Source organism: Sphaeramia orbicularis, chromosome 24 (assembly GCF_902148855.1).
Source record: "Sphaeramia orbicularis chromosome 24, fSphaOr1.1, whole genome shotgun sequence".
NCBI lineage: Eukaryota > Metazoa > Chordata > Actinopteri > Kurtiformes > Apogonidae > Sphaeramia > Sphaeramia orbicularis.
Window position 1 is genome coordinate 35,792,502 of NC_043979.1, and position 20,927 is coordinate 35,813,428.

The 20,927-nt window shown below is 36.8% G+C and overlaps 1 protein-coding gene across 2 annotated transcripts in view; it reads right to left on the reverse strand.

Annotated features, from left to right (window-relative positions):
* eva1aa (eva-1 homolog A, regulator of programmed cell death a) overlaps positions 1–20,927 on the reverse strand; it is a 165,941-nt gene that overhangs the window by 60,958 nt on the left and 84,056 nt on the right. The window contains exon 1 of one of the 2 annotated variants that reach the window (XM_030129147.1): positions 3,521–3,803. The exons of the other annotated variant lie outside the window; for it this stretch is intronic. The gene's annotated coding sequence lies outside the window, so the exon portion shown is untranslated. Of the gene's footprint in view, positions 1–3,520; positions 3,804–20,927 lie in introns of those variants that run through there. 2 annotated transcript variants of the gene reach the window in all.

A 20,927-nucleotide genomic window follows, 5' to 3' on the forward strand; every position in this document is an offset into this window, starting at 1 on the left:
ACATGACTTCACATCTCCATGTGTGGGGGAAAAGGGTGCAGATGAGAGAAAAAGAAAAACAGGAGGAAAGAGTCAGACACAAAAAGAAATAGACAATGAGGCCCTTTCATTTTGCACATGACTTATATCTACAGTCATTTCAATCTCTACATCATCCAGTGTGCTAATCTTGAATAATAAACAAAAAATGAGCTAACATCCAACTAATCAAAATGAGCGCTGCAGTGGGCGGGATTTGTTCCTGTTCCTCTTCCTGTGCCGTCGGTCTCTGGCCTGCCCTCTTTTCTCGTAACCCAAACCACACACTAATTCATAAATTACAAACAAAGACTCCCTTGTGGTTTGGGAGGGACCGGGCACTGCGAACTGGCGCTACAGGGGAACAGTTTCACGTCAATTAGAGGGAAACCTGGTTGACAGGGAGAGGTAGGTGTGGATGCATGCACATACAAACAGACTCCCACACTTACAGAGAAGCAGGAGCACAGACCTACTGTATACACATGCCCACAACAGACAGGAAAAGACACACACACACACACACCATTTGGAAACCATCGAAACTATTTTGTCATTTTGGAGCCCTGCATCTGACTGCATCCTTGTCTTGCTGTAAAAGGCCCGCCAGGGCTCCTCGGTCCTGTTTTACGAGGGCTGACGTGTGTTCGGGGTGTTGTGCATACACTGCTAAGAGTTAAGCCCACAGTTGTGTTGAGCTCAAGGCAGGATTCTCTGGAAAAAGCACATGCTGAATTGCAGGAATGGCTGCTGCCATTGGACATGTTCTGAATTCAGCACTAGACAAAGCTAAGTTTGAGGTTTTACAGTTTACAGTTTATCTTTGGCAGCCATTGAACAGAGTTTTAGACCAGCAAGACCCAGTCATGGAATGTACTTTTAATGAAATACAGTACACAAAATTGTGGGACTTGTACTTTACTTGAGTATTATTACTTCCGCCAAGTGTAATGGTTCTGTTTTCATCGGGGTTTGTCTATCTGTCTGTTAGCAAGATAACTCAAAAAGTTATGGAAGGATTTTGATGAAATTTTCAGGAATACATTTTCAGGAACTGTTGATACTGGCACAAGGAACAAATGACTAAATTTTGGTGGTGATGGAGGGGGGGGGGGGGGGGGTTGATCTGCCTTGGCGGAGGTCTGCACTGTCTTTTCTAGAAAAGCCGCTAATAGAGCGCAGACCTCCGCCAAGGCAGATCAGTGCCCCCCCCACTCCCGGTCACCACCAAAATTTAATCATTTGTTCCTTGTGCCAATATCAACATTTCTTGAAATTTTCATCCAAATCCGGGGCACTGATCTGCTTTGGTGGAGGTCTGCGCTCTCTGAGTGCTTCTAGTTACGATATGCAACTTTATACCCCAGGTGTGATTTATCAAAAATAAAAAAAAACAGAGGAGGGGAATGTTTTAGGGTTTTTTTGTCGGTTGTGGGGGGGCAGTTACATACGTGGGGGTGCAGTCCATAACATAACTAACATAACCAACGCTGTCGTGAAACCAAAGTGAAACTTTTCATACTTGCACAAAATTTTCACAGCTTCTAACCTGTATCCACTGGACCCCCTCCACTGCTCTATGGCCCCCCCATGAATTTGTCATGTTTGCCCTCCCTTTATGGTGCCCCACTGCATGAGGACTTCACGAATTCTGAGACTGCCGACGGTTCAGTTCGGGTGAACGTTAGCAGCAGTATTGTAGGATATAAGTGTACGAAAACTGTCCCAACCTGCCTGTTATTTCAGTTGGTTGCCCCCCCCTCCACGGATGAAATTCATTGAGCAGAAGTAGGGATGTAAAACCCAAAGGGGGGGGGGGGTTGATTACCCCCACCCCAACAAATCTCACCCTGTTTCTGCCAATACACAACTACACCTCAGAGGCAAATACTGCACTTTTTACTCCAATCAATATTAGTTATTTTCAAACTGCTGCTTATCCCTTTCCTGTCCAGTAAAAACCACTGAACCATTTAAAACCATAGGTGTTGATTCAGATTTTTTTTTTTTTTTTTTTTTTAATCACTATCCCTTATGGGTAGAGACTATTTTCTTACTTCTCAAGCTATAAAGCTCTTAAAATAGGACAGCAGTTCGGCAAACAAATGATGATTTTACAGAATATGATGTTCGACTGTAGGTAAAACTACCCAACAGTATGTAAAATAATTTACCAGAAAACATTTGCAGGTTTAGATACAACAAAAACAAGACTACATCAATAATAGTAATCAAAACAGGTCATATATATAGTAGTCAGTGACACTTTTACCTTTCAAACTTCTAAAAAATTTGCTGACATATGTATACTTTTACTTACAGAGGAGTATTTTTACAGCATGTTATTAGTACTTTTACTAGGATCTGAATACTCACCCACCTCTGATGAAACCACAACTGCCGCAAGAGAGCAATTAGTTTAAGCATTAAAATGTTATGGAGATTTGGAGTCAAATCAGTCGCTGAACTCTGCGATCTGATGGGAATGTGTGAATGATTTGTGGAATATGTTGCTTTTACTGTAACGAGTATCTTGTTCTTATTAACACTGGTGACAACCCAGGCTGTTGTGATCAGCTGATCAGGAAAAAACATCTAACATGTTCTACAGGCACACTCAGAGAAGGATATATGGAAAACATACTTATTGTTCTGAAACCCATACCAGAACAGACAGCGATGTTGTAGGGCTGAAAGATATATCGTTATTGTATCAATATCTAGATATGAACATTCAAGATGTTAATATCGAAAAAGCAATGATATATACGATATAGATTTCCCCCATGCTCGCCCTGCATGTACAGTCCTGGAAGTCACAACAAATTTCATTTATTCGTACTTTATGTTAATGTTGATGACTGGCAGTGAGTTCTTATAAATAAAACTGCACTTTGTACATTCTTTTGTATTATGATGTTTGTATTTTTCTGAAAAATGCTTGGTTTTCATCGAACCTGTAGTTGTATCGTATTGATATCGAGATATCTGGCATGAATATCGAGATATGAAATTTTGTCCATATCATTCAGCCCTACAATGTTGTCAGGTGTCATTGTTTCCAAAAAAAAAAAAAAAAAAAAAAGACCTCACACAATTGTTCCTAACTTTACCTCATTTATCCACGCACGAAACATGCAGATCAATATCAAAATCCAGTCCAACAACCTGGAAGATCTCCCTCTCAGCTCCTAAACACGTGTTTCCTCATATTTCATAAGAATCCTAACATTCAAATAACTAAAGCACACACCCACTCTATGCTATGTTATCTTCTCATACATTCTCACATCATCAAGCGCAAGAGAAGTCAGAAATGCCATCTACCCCTACAGCGACGTGAAGTAAGGCATTAAAACGTTACCCCCAACAGAATAATTAAGCATGACAATCACTCTTAAACAGCCAAAACATACTGCGTGCACTGTAAGACACCAAGACCAACAACATATGGAACTACAGGGAGATTTAAAAGCATGTTGAGACAGAAGATGACACTTACACACACATTGCTGAATGGAAAATCCTCCAGGGTCCAGGCAGTAAGTTTCACTGTGAACGTGTGTTTGTGTGCTGGAGTCTGTCTTGTCAAACACTCCCCCCTTCTTACACTCCTCGCAGTCCCGCCAGGAGAGCAATGACCAGCTTTGCCGTGAAAACAAGCGCTCATGTGAATAGTCCACCGTGGGTCCGACCAGAATGAGAGAGCACGGCCCAAAAAAGGAAAAAGAAACAAGGAGGGAGGGAAGGAGGAAAAATAGGATAGCCCCTTTAAGAAGGTATGCTCCTCAATAGTGACTGCCCCCCACTCCCCTTTTTTTTTTTTTTTTAAGCCAAATAGAGTATGAAGAGAGTTTCCTGGTCTTTTTTTCGTCTCATCCGGAGAGAATAAGTTGTTGTAATGCTTCTCCTCTTTTTGGCTTTCTCCTTCCTTCTTAGTCTCAGGGAGAGAGAAAGTTAAACCCAGCTTTAGACAACTGGAATGTGACAGCAGGAGAGACTGAGAGAGAGAGAGAGAGAGTGAGGTGGTGAGGGAGGGAGGGAGCAAGCGAGAGAGAGAGAAAGAGAGAGAGGGAAAAGAGAGGAACGGGACATGCAGTGTCCACCTCCACAGCCCACTGTGGTGGGTGAGTGAGCAGTCACAGAGAGGTGGAGAGGGGAGGGAAGCAAGGGGTGGGGTGGGGTGGAGGGGTGGAGGAGGAGGGGGCTGTGAGAGTAAGAATGAATGTATAAGGAAAGAGAGAGAGCGAGAGAGAATAAGAGATGAAAAAGTCAGTGTGTAGCTCCAGGAAATTACCTGAGAATTTCATTTAGTTCAGCCTGGAAATCTGGGAATGTGGCGTTCAAGGACTTCTCCAGACTGGATGTACACAAACATCCACAGTGGGGTTGAACAGTTATCCCTGAACTGTCCCGATATAATGATTCAACAGTAATTTTATTTTAATAACACATTCAAAAGTGCGTTTAGTCTTTACCAGGGTGTCACTTGTCAAAAAAACACAGAGGGTTGTTTTTTTTGTTTTTTGTCAAAGCGGGGCAAGGTTATTATCATTAACGAAAACTAACGAAATGATGAAAACTAGAATTGAGAAAACGTTTTTGTTAACTGAAATAAGTAAAAACTATAATTAAAAGAAAAAACGATAACTAACTGAAACTGTATTGTGTGGTTACAAAACTAACTAAAACGAATAAAAACTACGGATAAAATTCCCTTCATTTTCATCTTTGTCAACATCGGATTGATATGAAATTGATTTATTTCGCTCTAGCAGTTTTAGCTAGCTGAACCATACGGTACTTCACTGTCCGCCACTTGCGGTTTCCAGTCGTCTTCTGGTCCCCACTCTACCTGGAAACATGGAGACTAAAGTTGGGAGAAAGCAGCAGAGTCCTGTCTGGGATTTATGTGAATAAAAGTTATGAAAAAACTAAAACTAAACTAAAACCAAGCATTTAGAAAAAAAAATGAAAACCAATAAAAACTAGCAAACCTGCTCTAAAAATGAACTAAAACTAACTGAATTAGAGAAAAAAAAAGTCAAAACTAAAAAAAGTTAAAACTAAACTATAATGAAAAATCCAAAACTATTCTGACCTTGGAGTGGGGGGTGGGGGGTGGGCATGGGTTATGTACATGGGGTAGGGGCAGTAGTTATACACGTGGGGGTGCGGTCCATAACTAACGTAACCAACGCTGACGTGTAACAAAAGTGAAACTTTACATACTTTCAACGTCCAACTCCCAGGTTCTATTCCTCTATTATACAGCAGATCTTACACGAAATTTTCACAACTTCTAACCTGTATCCACTGGACCCCCTCCACTGTTCTATGGCCCCCCACAAATGCTGGGCCCCATGAATCTGTCACGTTTACCCCCCCTTTTATGGTGTCCCAGTGTACAAGGACGCAAGGTTATTATCGTTAACAAAAACTGACGAAATGACGAAAACTAGAATTGAAAAAATGTTTGTTAACTGAAATAAATAAAAACCATAATTGAAAGACAAAAACAATAACTAATTGAAACTGTATTGTGTGCTTACAAAACTAGCTAATGAAAAAAGGTAAACGACACGCACATCCAAAAATAGGAGGTGTGTAGGATCCCAAAAAATTAATCATGAAAAAATAAAGGAAGGTCAAATGACGTTTCAGGCTGAGGCCCGAAACGTCACGTGGCTGAATGGATGGTTTGGGAGCTCACGGGTTGTGCGGACCTTCCTTTATTTTTTCATACAAAACTAACTAAAACATATAAAAATTACGGATAAAATTCCCTTCGTTTTCGTCTTTGTCAATGTCGGATTAATACGAAAGCGATTTATTTCACTCTAGCAATTTTAGCTAGCAGCAGCCTACGGTACTTCACGGTCCGTCACTTCTCGTCACTCGTCATTTATAATCGGTTTCTCATCCCCACTCTACCTGGAAACATGGAGACTAAAGTTGGGAGAAAGCAGCAGAGTCCTGTCTGGGATTTATTTGAATTCGGCGGAGAAGAAGATAAAAGATACAACAAAACTAAAATCAGTATTAAAACTAAACTAAAACTAAGCATTTAGAAAAAAATGAAAACTAATAAAAACTAGCAAACTAATTAAAACGAACTGAATTAGAGAAAAAAAAAGTCAAAACTAAATAAACCTAAACTATAATGAAAAATCCAAAACTATTATAACATTGTGAGGATGTTTGCGAATTCTGAGACTGTCGACAGTTCGGTTCAGGTGAACGTTAGTGCCAGTAATGTCGGATATAAGTGTACGAAAACTGTCACAACCTGCCTGTTATTTACATTGGCTGGTTGCCCCCCCTCCCAAGGATGAAACTCACTGAGCAGAAGTAGGGATGTAAAAACCAGAGGGGGGGTTGATCCCCCCAACAAATTGCACCCTGCTCTTTACGTGACCCCATCTAACTGCATTTTAATGCTTTGCTCTGTAATGCGCTCCCCGCTCCCCATTACCCTCAAGATTTCCAAAATGAAAGTTCTTCTTTTACTTTTTATTTCAGTCTTTCTTAGTTACGTACCTCTTCATCTTGACCTCATGTATTTATGTCAATATTTATACAGGGGTTGGACAAAATTATGGAAACACCTAACATTGTGGCATCATAGAAGGTGTTTCCATTATTTTGTCCAACCCCTGTATATTTGATGTTCTGTCTGTATCACTGTTTGTCTTCCTTCACCCATAAAGTGCACACAAAAAACAAACAAAAAAGCAGGATGCCTAGAGGTAATGTAATAACAGAAAGACAAATTTGAACCTGCAGGAGCTGAAACCTGGAGACAAAACTCCAGGATCTGAGAATACATACCTTCCCTCTGCTGCTTTTTCCTCCTTTTGGCAAAATCATAAGACTAAATAGAAAAAAACTAGATGCTGGAAACTTTCCCAAACTTCTGCACATATGACAGAATCTGATCAGTGATTGGAAATGACACCTGTCAATCACAGATTTAACCGTATCTAAACCTGTCATGAAAACACCTGTAATTGGACAAAAGTCTCATCGCAGGGAAGATTTTCAACTGGCTGAAATCACAGGAAAATAGTAGATTGAGTCTCATAATATGCTAAAAGGTAATTATGGATTATTTGCCAAATGACAATAAAAAGTCCTGCAAGAGAAACTTTTAAAACGAAAAGGAGGCACAAGAAGAAGAAACAAAAGTGCAACATGCAAACTATAAAGATGAGAATGGATACAATAAAAAGAGACATCCCATAAATAAAGGCAATGAAGACTTAACACTAGCAGCACTACACAAAGGTTACATAATCTGTATAGTTTTTATTATAACCATTATTTTTATCTATTTTATATAGTTTGGTTTCTTGCACTATCTTTATGCATGCACACTTTTTCTTGTACTTTATTCTGTTGCTGCCTTGACCACTGAATTTTCCCATTGTGAGATCAATAAAGTCTAATGTAATGTAATGTAATGTAATGTAATCTAATGTGTGTAATCTAATCTAATGTAATCTAATCTAATGTAATTTAAACTAATGTAATGTAGTGTAATGTAATCTAATTTAATCTAATGTAATCTAATATAATGTAATCTAATACGATATAACATAAAATAATCTAATCTAATCTAATATAATAGAATACAATGTAATCTCAACTAATCTACTATAATCTAATGTAATGTAATGTAATGTAATTTAATGTGATATAATGTAATCTAATCTAATCCAATCCAATCCAATCCAATATAATATAATATAATATAATGTATGTTAACTCATCTAATGTAATCTAATATAATGTCATTTAAACTAATGTAATGTAAAGTAATGTAATCTAATTTAATCTAATGTAATCTAATACAATTTAATACAATATAACATAAAATGATCTAATCTAATCTAATGTAATCTAATCTAATATAATGTAATCTCAACTAATCTACTATAATCTAATCTAATGTAATGTAATCTGATGTGATATAATGTAATCCAATCTAATGTAATCTAAAGTAATCTAATCTAATCTAATCCAATATAATATAATGTCTGTTAACTAATATAATGTAATCTTATATAATGTAATTTAAACTAATGTAATGTAAAGTAATGTAATCTAATGTAATTTAATACAATATAACATAAAATAAAATAATATAATCTAATGTAATCTAATCTAATCTCAACTAATCTACTATAATCTAATCTAATGTAACGTAATCTAATGTGATATAATGTAATCCAATCTAATCTAATCTAGTCCAATCTAATCTAAATATAATATTCACAAAGCCACATTCTATAAATTAAAAACAAAGCAGTACAATGATCCAGCCTCTTCAAACAAAAACAGAAAAACACAAATATGACTGAAAGGGTCTTTGCTTTTATTTGTATTTATTTTTCTCATTATGTATGAATTTGGAAAACCAGATTTCCGAGGTGTGTGTTCTCTGGCTCCAAAGCCTCTGCAGCCCACAGTTCCCTTAACCCCTGTTCTGCACAGACCTACAGAGACGTTTACATGTATCTTCGCAAAATCCTAATTCCATTTTAAAATACCCTGGGAATTTCTCATCTCGAGTCCCAGCCTCCACACTACCAACCTAACTCTCCCCCTCTCTGCCTCAGTTTGTCCACCGCAGGAGGAAAACTGAAACCAGCCACAGACTGGAAAGCATTAGTCCAACCCCCCCCCACCCCACCCCACCACCACCTCCGATTTAACACACTCAACATACAAACGAAAACAAGAAATATTTGGGATCGCAAAAACAGTACGTAAGCTTTGCACGTTTTGAGCCGTGAGCGCAGAGTGACACAAAAACACTAGTGTACACAATTTACGATTTTGTGAAGCCGACAAAGTTGGCAGCGGCTTCTGATTCAGAGCTTTGCTTATTTTGCAGTTTCCACCCCAAACAAAGAAGCAGTTGCTCATTTGAGAAAACAGGCCAAGCAAAAACCACAGCACTGAGGGGTGGTGGTGCTGCTGGTTTGTGTATTTGTGAGTGCCAAGTTGTGTGCACTGAGTTTGTGCATGTACTGTGTAATCTGTTTGTATTTGTATGTGAACATGCTTGTATGTTTGTGCATCTATACATGTGTTTGTGTGTCAACATGTGACTGCACAAACGTCACCGCATGCCTCTATTATCCTACATTTCTAAAGGAGACAAACAGCCCAATGAACAGAGCAGAACATTCCTCCGCTCTAGAAAACGCTTCCTACGTTGGGGGACTGGGACGGGTAAAGGGGCACGGCTGGCTTTCAGTAGTGGCAGGAGAGCGACAGACCCCAAAATGACCATCAGAGGGGCTCATACGGACCGGTGCTAGTGAGATCTTAAACCTCAATAAAAGTGCAACAGATTCTGGGTAGGACTTAGTCACTACTGAGTCAGCAAGACAGAAAGAAGAGAGCAAGAAATACCGCAAATACAGTGATGTCATAGTGAAAAAATGTCCGAAATCAAGGTCAGAGAGAAGATCCAACATGAAATCACTTATAACTAAGAGAAATCATTCATTCATTCATTTTCTGAACCACTTAATCCAGGGGTGTCAAACTCATTTTGGTTCAGGGGCCATATTTAGCCCAATTTGATCTCAAGCGGGCCAGACCAGTAAAATAATGACTTAATAACCTATAAATCATGACTAATCCAAGTTTTTTTTTTTTTGTTTTAGTAAAAAAAAACAACAACAATTAAAATATGAAAATATTTACAATTTACAAACAAGATGTGAATAACCTGAAAAAAAAAAGAATTTCATTTGAAAAATTAGTGCAATTTGAACAAAATTATGCCTCAACTTATTATTTATACACGTACATTTACACACAATGTTCCATAAACATTTGGTAACAGGCAGAATATTGTTAAAATTTTGGAGTTTGGAACTAAAATTTGAACAATTTCTACAATATTCCATTTCTTATTATTAACACAACTACAGATCACAATAGATCCATAAATGCACAAAACATTTCGTAACAGGCAGAATATTGTTAAAATTGCACATCTGGGGTTGTTCATCTTTGTTTTTATTTATGTATTTATTTGCATTTTATTGTGAAAAAGTAGTTTTGTAAATGTTAATATTTTCACAGTGTAATCTTATTTTTTTCACTTAAATTTTTTCTACATTTTTCACAAAGAAAATTTGTAGTTGTCATTATTTATGGGTTATTGTGCTGTTATTTTTACTGGAGATCACATTCTCCATGGGCGTATCTTTTGTTTTTGTTAACCTGTAATACCCTTTTTACCTTCTGACACCAGCCTGTCAAAATGGTGATAAATGCGTATGGGAGGGTTACCCATAATTCCCCTGTGCGTGTTTGGCAGTCGTCCTATCACACTCCGTCAGTCACCTGAGTTATCTGTCTGTATCTGCAGTCCCCTGTCTGCTTGTTTACTAAGCAGCAATTAGATAAAGGACTCAAAGTGTCTGGCTGGCACACACTTGGGTTTCCGTTTTCCCATTTTTCTTTCCTTCTGTTTTCATTAAAAGACCCCGGTACGGTGACCCAGGTTAAAGTGAAACCCTGCACCGCTGGCTCAGCCAAGGCAAAATAAGTTCTGAGACCCATTAGTCATGGATTTGGTGTCATGGATTTAAGTTTTTACACCAATGAGCTAAGTGATTACAGTAATTACTAATCCTGCTGGTGTAAAGTAAGAGTTCAAACATGTTCACAGACCTTCAGTTATGCTTGAATTAGGAGCCTAAAAGATAGACACAAATTTCACTTAATTTCTTCAGTAAGGGTGTAAGAAAATATCATGATATTTCATTTCACAATACTGTATCGATATTAAAAAGTACTGTATCGATATTTTAGGTATTTATTCAAATGCAGATATTGTGGAAGTTCATTTTTGTTTTTTTGTTTTTATCTAGTTTATTATTATTTAACTCTTTTATTAAATAATGTTAGTTCCTTTGTTGGGATTGCATAAAAATAATATTATGATGTTCATTATGAACTAATAGAATATGAACATTTGAGTAGGATCTTAAACGGTAATGTTTGTAAAATATAATTTAAGTTTTAACATAGGAACATTTTGTGATATAGCATCAGATCCTGTTGCGATCAAATAAAAACGTGTTTAGTATTGGTGCATATTTCTGGTGTAATTCAATTCTTCAAGGAAATAATCCTTTAAAAAAAGAAACAAACAAAAAATTGCTTTTTCAACAGTATCATGATATATCATATTGTGATCCTAGTATTGTGATTTGTAACGTATCACCAGATTCTTGCCAATACACACCCCTATTCTTCAGTAAATAATAATTTGCTAGTAAAAACATTAATTTGCATAGTTAATTTGAAGAATTACTCACAGTTTGTTTGGAATGTTATAAATTTGAGGCTTGAGGATGACTTTATGATTTCCATTTATGAAATTTCATTAAATGTACGTACTGAGCAATGAGCTGTTAGTATTATTTGTTTCTTGATTGATGTATCTTGCATATCTACAGTCAGATTATTTTTGCAGTGTAATGTAAAGGTTGTTAATTCGTTCAACCCATAAAGACCCAGTGCTACTTTTATGTCAGTTCCCAAATAAAATTTTCTCAATATCTAACCTTTTTGAAGAGATTCATCGCCATCATTTCTAATAGTATCCTCTGTATTTTGTATTTTATCAGTATAAATGAGATATTTTCCTGTATTTCATTCACTGATCATGTAGATGTTCATAAAAGCTCAAAGTAAAGTCAAAGGTTATTATATCAAAACAAAGAAAACTGAAGAAAAAGTGACTTTTACAGTAAAATCTATCATTAACTGAACATAAACCAAGTGTGTTCATCCACTGTCATTGATCCAACTCCATGGGTTTTAGTGGTGAATCAATGTTGTAGAAGATGACGGTGTTTCCACGTTCACTACAGAGCCTCTGAACATCCAATGGGTCATATCTGATGACCATGAAAAGATGACAAACTGTATTTTACACCTAATAATAGGTTTAGTGGTTCAGATGTTAGCAAACATTTTACATCAGTAGACGATTTTGGTCAATAGTGGATGTTTGGGTCTTTATGGGTTAAGTAAAGGATCTGAGTATTTACTGTCTGTTGTTCGGTCTTCCTTTGTTTCATGCGGTTTATTTCTTGTTTTCCTTTGGTTTTATAGTTTTTAATTCAGTGATCATGTAGATGTTCATAAAAGCTCATATTAAAGTTGAGAGTCATTATATCAGAAACAGAGAAAACTGAAAAAAAGTGACTTTTTCAGCAAAAATATCATTAATTGAACATAAACCCAGTATCTCCATCCACTGTCATTGATCCAACTCCATGGGTTTTACTGATGAATCAATGTTGTAGAAGATGACGGTGTTTCCACGGTAACTATGGAGCCTCTGAATGTCCAAATGGGTCATATCTGATGACCATGAAAAGGTGACAAACTGTATTTTACACCAATTCACTGGGTTACAAAAAAATGTTTTTTGCAAGTTGTCTAGGTTTTTTCAACTGAATTAAGACCATTTTGCACCGCTAAATCCAAAAATGACATCTGTTTTTCTCAATCAGGTCAGCTTTTTTTGCTAATTTGATTTTGAAAAATTTGATCTTCTCACAAAATATAATAATTAATACCAAAATAAGATTGGTAAGCACACTTTATGAAATTGTGACTTGATTCCTGTTAGGTACAATGGTGTATTCACCACAGATGTAGCAGAATACGTCAGGCTTATTTTTGCAAGATCTTCTAGTCGAAGCCATTTCATTCACCTGTAATATTAAAAAAAAACATTAATCATAAATTGGCAAAAGTAAAATCTTCAGAACTCGTTTATTGCAAGAAATATGAAAGAATTTTGTATCATATTATGTGAAAAGGCCCATAAATGTAAACAAAAATGTCAAAAAGCCAATATGTAGCATAGTTCAGAAAGTTGACCTGATTGAGCAAAATTAATGTGATTTTTGGATTCAGCACACCAAAATGATCCTAAATCAGCTCAAAAAAATTAGACAATACATTTGTTGTTGACCAGTGATTATTTACATGGATTGATAGAATTAGTGGACAGTTTAGATCAGTAGATGCTTTTGGGTCTTTATAGAATAGAATAGAATAGAATAGAATAGAATAGAATAGAATAGACTTTGTCATTTGCATGGATACATCACAGTATAGGTACGTTGGAATTCTTGTGTGTTTTCCAATTAATGCAACAGTGTATATTTCAATTAAGCATTCGAGAACATAACATCCTAATCATTGTCTTGGCCGAAAATCACATTTCCTATGCTTGTCAGAGACAGTGAACTTCTCGCTCTAACCTTTAGGATATCGCTGTCTGCATGGTTGAAAATGGTGAGACAAGGAAAACAAGGAGGAGACATGAGATGAAAGATTGAGACTAAAAGGGACAAGAAAAAGGAGTATACTGAGGGTAGACTGACTCTACATATACACAAACCTCTAAAGGGTAGAAAAGATATGTGAACAAATCCAAAAAGGGTATTGTTTGAGATTCATTTAAATCTGATTAGGGGTTTTACAGACTTTCCCCCCTAGGCCAGTGATCACATCGACTGGGTATTAACCTCGATTTGTAATGTATGAGCACACCTCGTACAGCTCAGTGAGTGTGTGTTTGTGGTACAACACGTAGAGCCGATACCAGATGATGTAAACTAATGAGACATGGTGCCGGGCAGACATCAGCTGACCTAACATGCTGGCAAAGCAATCCCACAATCCCTGGCATCAGCAAATCACCATGGCAACATTCTCTTCGCGCCAAAAACCTCTGTTCATGTTCCTCGCTGCGTTTTAAAAACCACACCCTGGACTGTCATTGCTTTACTTCCAACCACTTTCTTTTAACTTCAGCCAAGGGATGTTAAATTGTACTCAGAAGTCATCAAGTTGTGTGTTTAAAGACGCCAGAGCTTGGCAGAGATGACGTTGTACACAGTCAAAGCCTTTTATGGGCATTGGCTTCAACCTCTACGACCACTTTTAATACGCCAACACACTCGTACAGGTCAGCCGAGGTCACGTGCTGTGTGTTTTCTCGCAGCAGTGTTCCTGAGAGTGCCAGCTGCTGCTGTTATTGCCGAGTTTCTGCAGAGTCAGGTTTGTATTACGAGGCAGGGGAGCACTCAGAGGGGCCACTTCATTCCTTTCTGCTTGCCTCGCCACTCACTTAAATTACAGATCACGTTTAGGTCAAAGATAAATAGGTGATATTTAAGGTAACTAATATATAATGATGCAACTGGAGCCAGAATACTCCAGTGTTACCTGTAAGGAATGTGAAGGCTAAATTGGGCCGTTTTGCTGATTTACACTGAATAAACAGCACCAAATCAGGCAGCACCTTAAGGTGAAAAAAGGCTTTACAAGTAATTTTTTAGTAATATTAGTGTGTATTTTGCTTTTTTAAATGGAATTATGCATTTTAACCTCCTAAGACCCAGCTATGGGTTTTCTGTACACATTTGTGGACAAGAGTTTTACAACTTTACACAAAAAAAAAGAAAAGAAAACTGTCCACCACAAAGGACATTCCATATACAGGGTGGGGAAGCAAAATGTACAATGAACATTTTGTTGTTTTTTCTCAGCAGACACTACGTCAATTGTTTTGAAACCAAACATATATTGATGTCATAATCATACCTAACACTATTATCCATACCTTTTCAGAAACTTTTGCCCATATGAGTAATCAGGAAAGCAAACGTCAAAGAGTGTGTGATTTGCTGAATGCACTCGTCAAACCAAAGGAGATTTCAAAAATAGTTGGAGTGTCCATAAAGACTGTTTATAATGTAAAGAGGAGAATGACTATGAGCAAAACTATTACGAGAAAGTCTGGAAGATACTATTAAAGAAGAATGGGAGAAGTTGTCACCCGAATATTTGAGGAACACTTGCGCAAGTTTCAGGAAGCGTGTGAAGGCAGTTACTGAGAAAGAAGGAGGACACATAGAATAAAAACATTTTCTATTATGTCAGTTTTCTTGTGGCAAATAAATTCTCATGACTTTCAATAAACTAATTGGTCATACACTGTCTTTCAATCCCTGCCTCAAAATATTGTAAATTTTGCTTCCCCACCCTGTACATTTTAAAAACTGCATCTGAAAAAACTGTTGCATCATGATGTTTCCAATACAGGCACTTATTTAATAAAAAAAAACAAAAAAAGCTTGTACTTTGCTGACATTTCCTGGGTCTCAGGAGGTTAAAACACTTCCCTGTGGTCAAAATAAACTGTAAATGCTATGTTTGGGTCTGAATTCTTCATTAATTCAACTCCACAGGTCCATCTTCAACCCTATTTCTGAGTAATGACACCAGAAAGGTTGTTTTGAGGCCCTTTAAATACACACGACCCCAACCCCCCCATTTTTTTTTTTTTTTTTTTTTTTTTATGTTAGCAGAACCAATAGGTTTTTTTAGTCTTTTAGTCTGTATTGGTATTTATTGATTATTTATTGTTGGGTTATGTAAATGCATTATTCGTAGTTGCTTTCAATGATTTTATATTTGTGCACTGATTTATTTATTTATGTCTGTCACATTGCACTTTGGATGTGAGGTGATTTCTGTGGTAAACTGCAAATGAAGTGCCCGTATGGGATAAATAAAGTTTTCTGAATCTGAATCCCCTCCAGGTTGTTGACTGTGCTTTCTGTCCAGTTCAGCCACTTGTGTTCGTTAATACAACCAACAACTGAACATTTTAGGTAATCGGCTCGAAGTTTGGACATATTTTCAGTATGGACTACAACCCCTGCTGCTGACAAACAATTATGGTGTATTTGAAGATGTGTTCGTCGGAAGTCTTGACCCTTATATGTGCAAATGTTGTGATGTAACTAGTTATAAAACGTAACAAATTAAGAAGGAATTAAAACAGGTTGTAGAAATCCACTCGATTTTTTGCCAAAATGAATATAAAGATAGCTTTGCAGCACCTGGAGGGTTCAAATTCAAACTTTATGAACTATTAGGGTCCAAATACACAAATAAATGAACCAAAGACTAATAAAAGTGGGTTTAGCAAAATATGACCCCTTTATATTCTCCACGATCATGAGGCTGCGCTAAGAAAAGGTGGTTCGATGATTAACTAAAATATATGAACTCATCTTAAGCCCCGAGGAAGTCTTTCTGATTGTCATATTTCACTTTTATGTTCTGAAAGTAATCACAAAGGATTAGCAGTAGTCACGAGAAGACATTCAGTCACATGTTATTAACCCTTAAAGACCTAGAACTATTTTTGTAGTGACTTCAAAATAACTAAGCTTTCATTAGTAATTTATCATCATTTATTTATCCTCTGTCTTGGAATTTCCCCTTGTGGGACAAATAAAGGCATATCTTATCTGTATGGTGATATTTCAGTGAAAAATAGGTATTTTCTTATATTTAATTTATTGATCATGAAGCTGTTTATAAGAGTTCAGCATAAATTCAAAGGGTGTTAGATCAAAACAGATAAAACTGAAGAAAAAGGGACTTTATCAGCAAAATATATCATTCAGTGAACATAAAAACAAACGTCTAAAACCTCCATCATTTATCTACTTGATGGTTTTACTGGTGATTTAATGTTGTTGGACCCTATGAACATCTAAATGGGTCATATCTGATACCAGTGAAAAGCTGTAAAAATGCATTTTACCTAAATTATTTCAATGGATTAATAGGATTAGTGGTCCAAGAGTTATTCAACATTTTAGATCTGTGGATGGTTTTGTACATTAGTGGCTGTTTAGGTCTTTGATGGTTAAATGAAGCAGAGGTAAAAACTATAAAACCAAAGAAAAACAAGAAATAAAGTGCATGAAACAAAGGAAGACCCAACAACAGATCCTTTATTTAACCCATAAAGACCCAAACATCCACCATCGACCACTTCTGTGGTACTAGTGGATCAACAGGTATTAAACAGTTTAGGTCAGTCGATAATTTTGGTCATCAGTGGATGTTTGGGTCTTTAGGGGTTAAGAAAAACTAGAGTTTGCTTTGAAAAGTTACTTATTGGCTGAAATAAAGATAAGAACAATTGGTTTCAAATCCTAACATCCTACCTTTTGAGCTTTAGGTATTTCTACATACGATCAAACTGATAGATAGCACAAATGAAATAAAACTAACACTGTATGTCAGTGTTTTTCAACCTTGGGGTCAGGACCCCACGTGGGGTCACCTGGAATTCAAATGGGGTCGCCTGAAATTTCAAGTAATTGATACAAAAGAAAAAAACAAAACAAAAAAAAACCAATATACTAATAAAAAATATATGGCGAGTTGAGAGAGACAATCCCAATACATAAAAGACATGACAAACTCTGAGTCTGAAACTGAAGCACTGTGGTTCTGTTTATCTTTCAAATGTTCATTGTGGTCAGTTTCAGATGCTGCAGCTCTTTCATAATTCATAGTTTGAGTTATTGTTTGTTCAATATTAACTGTCAGCCTTGTAAATCCAAGCTGGACTGACTGTACATATCCTGACCAAGGAAAATAAAATTCTCACTTTGTGCAGTAATCCACACCTGACTTTTCTGCCTCCGTCCATAATAATATACATTATATAGACTAAATGTCATCTAAAATTAACGTTTATTTAATATAATATAACATAGTATAGCAAACTAATTACATAATCGAAAACAAATTAATTTTAGCAAAAAAACTGTCTCTGCTTTGAATGTCTGGGGTCACCGGAAATTCGAGATGTTAAAATGAGGTCACGAGCCAGAAAAAGGTTGGAAACCACTGCTGTATGTATTTATATTTTATTACTATTTATTGTAGTTTTATTACTGTATTTACCTCAGAACTACTGAAAATGATGGTTTTCTACTGTTTCAAATGAAAGAATGGATGAAAAATGATTCTGAGAGCTCTGGGAAGTATTAGTGATGGATCAGTTTGCAGCAGTCTGTGTCAAACTGTAGATTCAGTAAAAGATGCTTTAGAAAGTGTTTATTTGCTTCAGTGTACACAGTTTACATGTGTGTGTTTTGTGTGCGTCTCTGGTCCTGCAGTTTGTAGGACGGGGGAAGAATGATGGGGCCTCAGCTGCAGCGACTGCCAGCCTGGACTACAGCTCAAACAGGCCAAAGTAAACATCTTCCCCACAGTCTCTTCTGCTGACATGACATGAATGTGTGTGGGGTTGCAGGAGGAGTGCATGGCTTGCAGCGGTCACATGCGTACCTCAAGTATTTGTGTGCATGTACATTTGTGTATATATGTCTGTGTGAGTCTGCATAACCAATTCTAACCCTCAAGCTTCAGAATTACATCTTTATCTTCCTCTATTTTCCCTTGTGACATCTAAATCAGCCCCCCTAAACCATGTGTAGGCAGCCAGAACCTCACACTAGGACTGTGTCCATTAAAAACACCAGCAGCTCAGTCCTGTGACCACACCTCTGTCAGCCCCTGCCATTCAGTCTCTGCACTGAAGCCCTAAACTGCATGAATGAAACTATCTCTGAACCCAAAGGAAAATAAAAAAGGCCAACCTCAAATAATGAAAACATTTTTAAATACTGTCAGATATTTGGGAAAACATTATAAATGTAATTTTTCCCTCAATCTTTTCAACTCCAAACACACTTTGAGCCCTGTAAGTACAGCTACTTAACGCTCATATGCTAATACCACAATGATCTTAGTTGGCTTTGCATACTTTTGTAATTGTTCAACCAAAAACAATGATTATAACATTTGCTTCAGCAACTTTATTTTTTACTTTGTGTATTTGTGCTTGAATTTCCCCTCTAGATTAATGAAGTATCTATCTATCTATCTATCTATCTATCTATCTATCTATCTATCTATCTATCTATCTATCTATCTATCTATCTATCTATCTATCTATCTATCTATCTATCTATCTATCTATCAAAAATCTTCAAACAAGTGGTGCCAGGCACAACAAACCCCGCCCCTTGCACATATTTTGCCCATTATAAGTAAATGGGAAGATTTCAAAAAATCATAAAAAAAATGTAACTTTGACCTACTGTTCCCTGAAATGTAATGACATCTATTCTGGGTCACTGGCAATGTGTAAACCAAATTTGGTATAAATTCAACCAATAATTTTGCTGCTACAGACATGTGAAATTTCACCCATTATAAGTAAATGGGGGGAAAAAAAAGATTTAAAAAATTAATAAAAATTGAAACTTTGACCTACTTTCCCCAAAATGTACTGACATTTATTCTGGGTCACTGGCAGTATATACAGTCAATTTGGTAGGAATTCAACCAATAGTTTTGCTGCTACAGAGAATAAAAATTTTGCCCATTATAAGTAAATGGGGGGAAAAATTGATTAAAAAAACTCATAAAAAATTTTAACTTTGACCTGCTTTTCTCAAAATGAAATGACACCTATTCTGGATCACTGGCAATCTATAAACCAAATTTGGTATGAATTCAACCAATAGTTTTGCTGCTACAGACATGTGACATTTCACTCATTGTAAGTAAATGGGGGAAAAAAAAGATTTAAAAAAATAATTAAAAATTAAAACTGACTTACTTTTCCTAAAATGTAATGACATCTATTCTGGGTCACTGGCAATCTACAAACCCAATTTGGTATAAATTCAACTGATAGTTCTGCTGTTAGAGTGTTAACAATCAAGCAAACCTGCCTTCCCTTTGGGGGGCGAGGGAAATAAAGTTTCCAAAATCGTATCTATGTTTAAAACACATGTGGGATACTAACTGACTCATTAAACTTGTATTTTTCTAGCAAACCTATTTCTATATAGGGTTTAACCTCAATATTTGAAGTGAATGTTCTACCTAACCCTCCCATGCTCCAAGTAAACTAAGTACTGCAATTAATCCATTTCCGACCCAGCAATTAGACCTATTCATTTGGCTTTCCCTAACATTTTATCCCCTAAAAAGTCTGCTCTGCACAGTTTCAAAGTGGCCTGCTCATGGTGATCCATTACACTGCAGTGAAAACTCTTGAGGGAAAGCCATGAAAAGAAGTTTAGGAGAGAGGCCTCGTCATCTTGATATAAAGTTTGAAGCTTTAATAACCCCCATGGGAGGAAAAAACTCTGCTATGGTAGGGAGGCCTGTTTCTGGGACTGATACCGGAAGGAGCAGGGAAGAAAAAGGCTAAAAAAAAAAAAAAGAGAGAGGATTCTTCTGGAGATTCTTTAATCACAGAGCGTGTCCATAAATCATATTTTGCTCAGTTTAGTTCAAAGTTGTGACTTTGCTTTACGGTGCAAAGACACACATACGGAAGCAGGATGCCCTCAAGCGGAATCTTTTCACCAGCTCGGCAGAGGAAGGATGTTGGCATAGAAGAAGAATGGTGCTGTGGGGATGCAGGACAGGCCTCGGAGGTCTGGTTGAGCAAGCTGTATAAATAGAATCCTGCCACCTGAGAGCAGAACAACAAAACACACTACTCCGTGCACACAACTCCATCCTGTGCTTCCTCATGTATTATCAACCGAATCTGTACAATTATGAAGTATAAGAATTAGGGATGCACTGATACCACTTTTTTCCAGACCGAGTACAAGTACAAGTTCTTACATTTGAGTACTTGCCGATACCAAGTACCGATACGAGTACTTAATAATCCCATTCCAGTTCTTAGTTCCTTCTGTAAATGTGCTTTATTGTCGTTGTCATTAATCTGACTAGAACAAAGTGCTGCTACTGACATTTAATGCGTTGAAATGAGTGTTTCTCAATTAATCCACCAGGGGGCGCCACTCTGAATTACCCATACTGGACAAATACCACGAAGAAGAGTAAAGTTTTTTGAGAAGAAGAAGAAGAAAGTCAGTAATAACAAACATGGAGATGACAGAGGTAACACTACTGTGATACTAATATTGCAGCGTTTTCGCTGG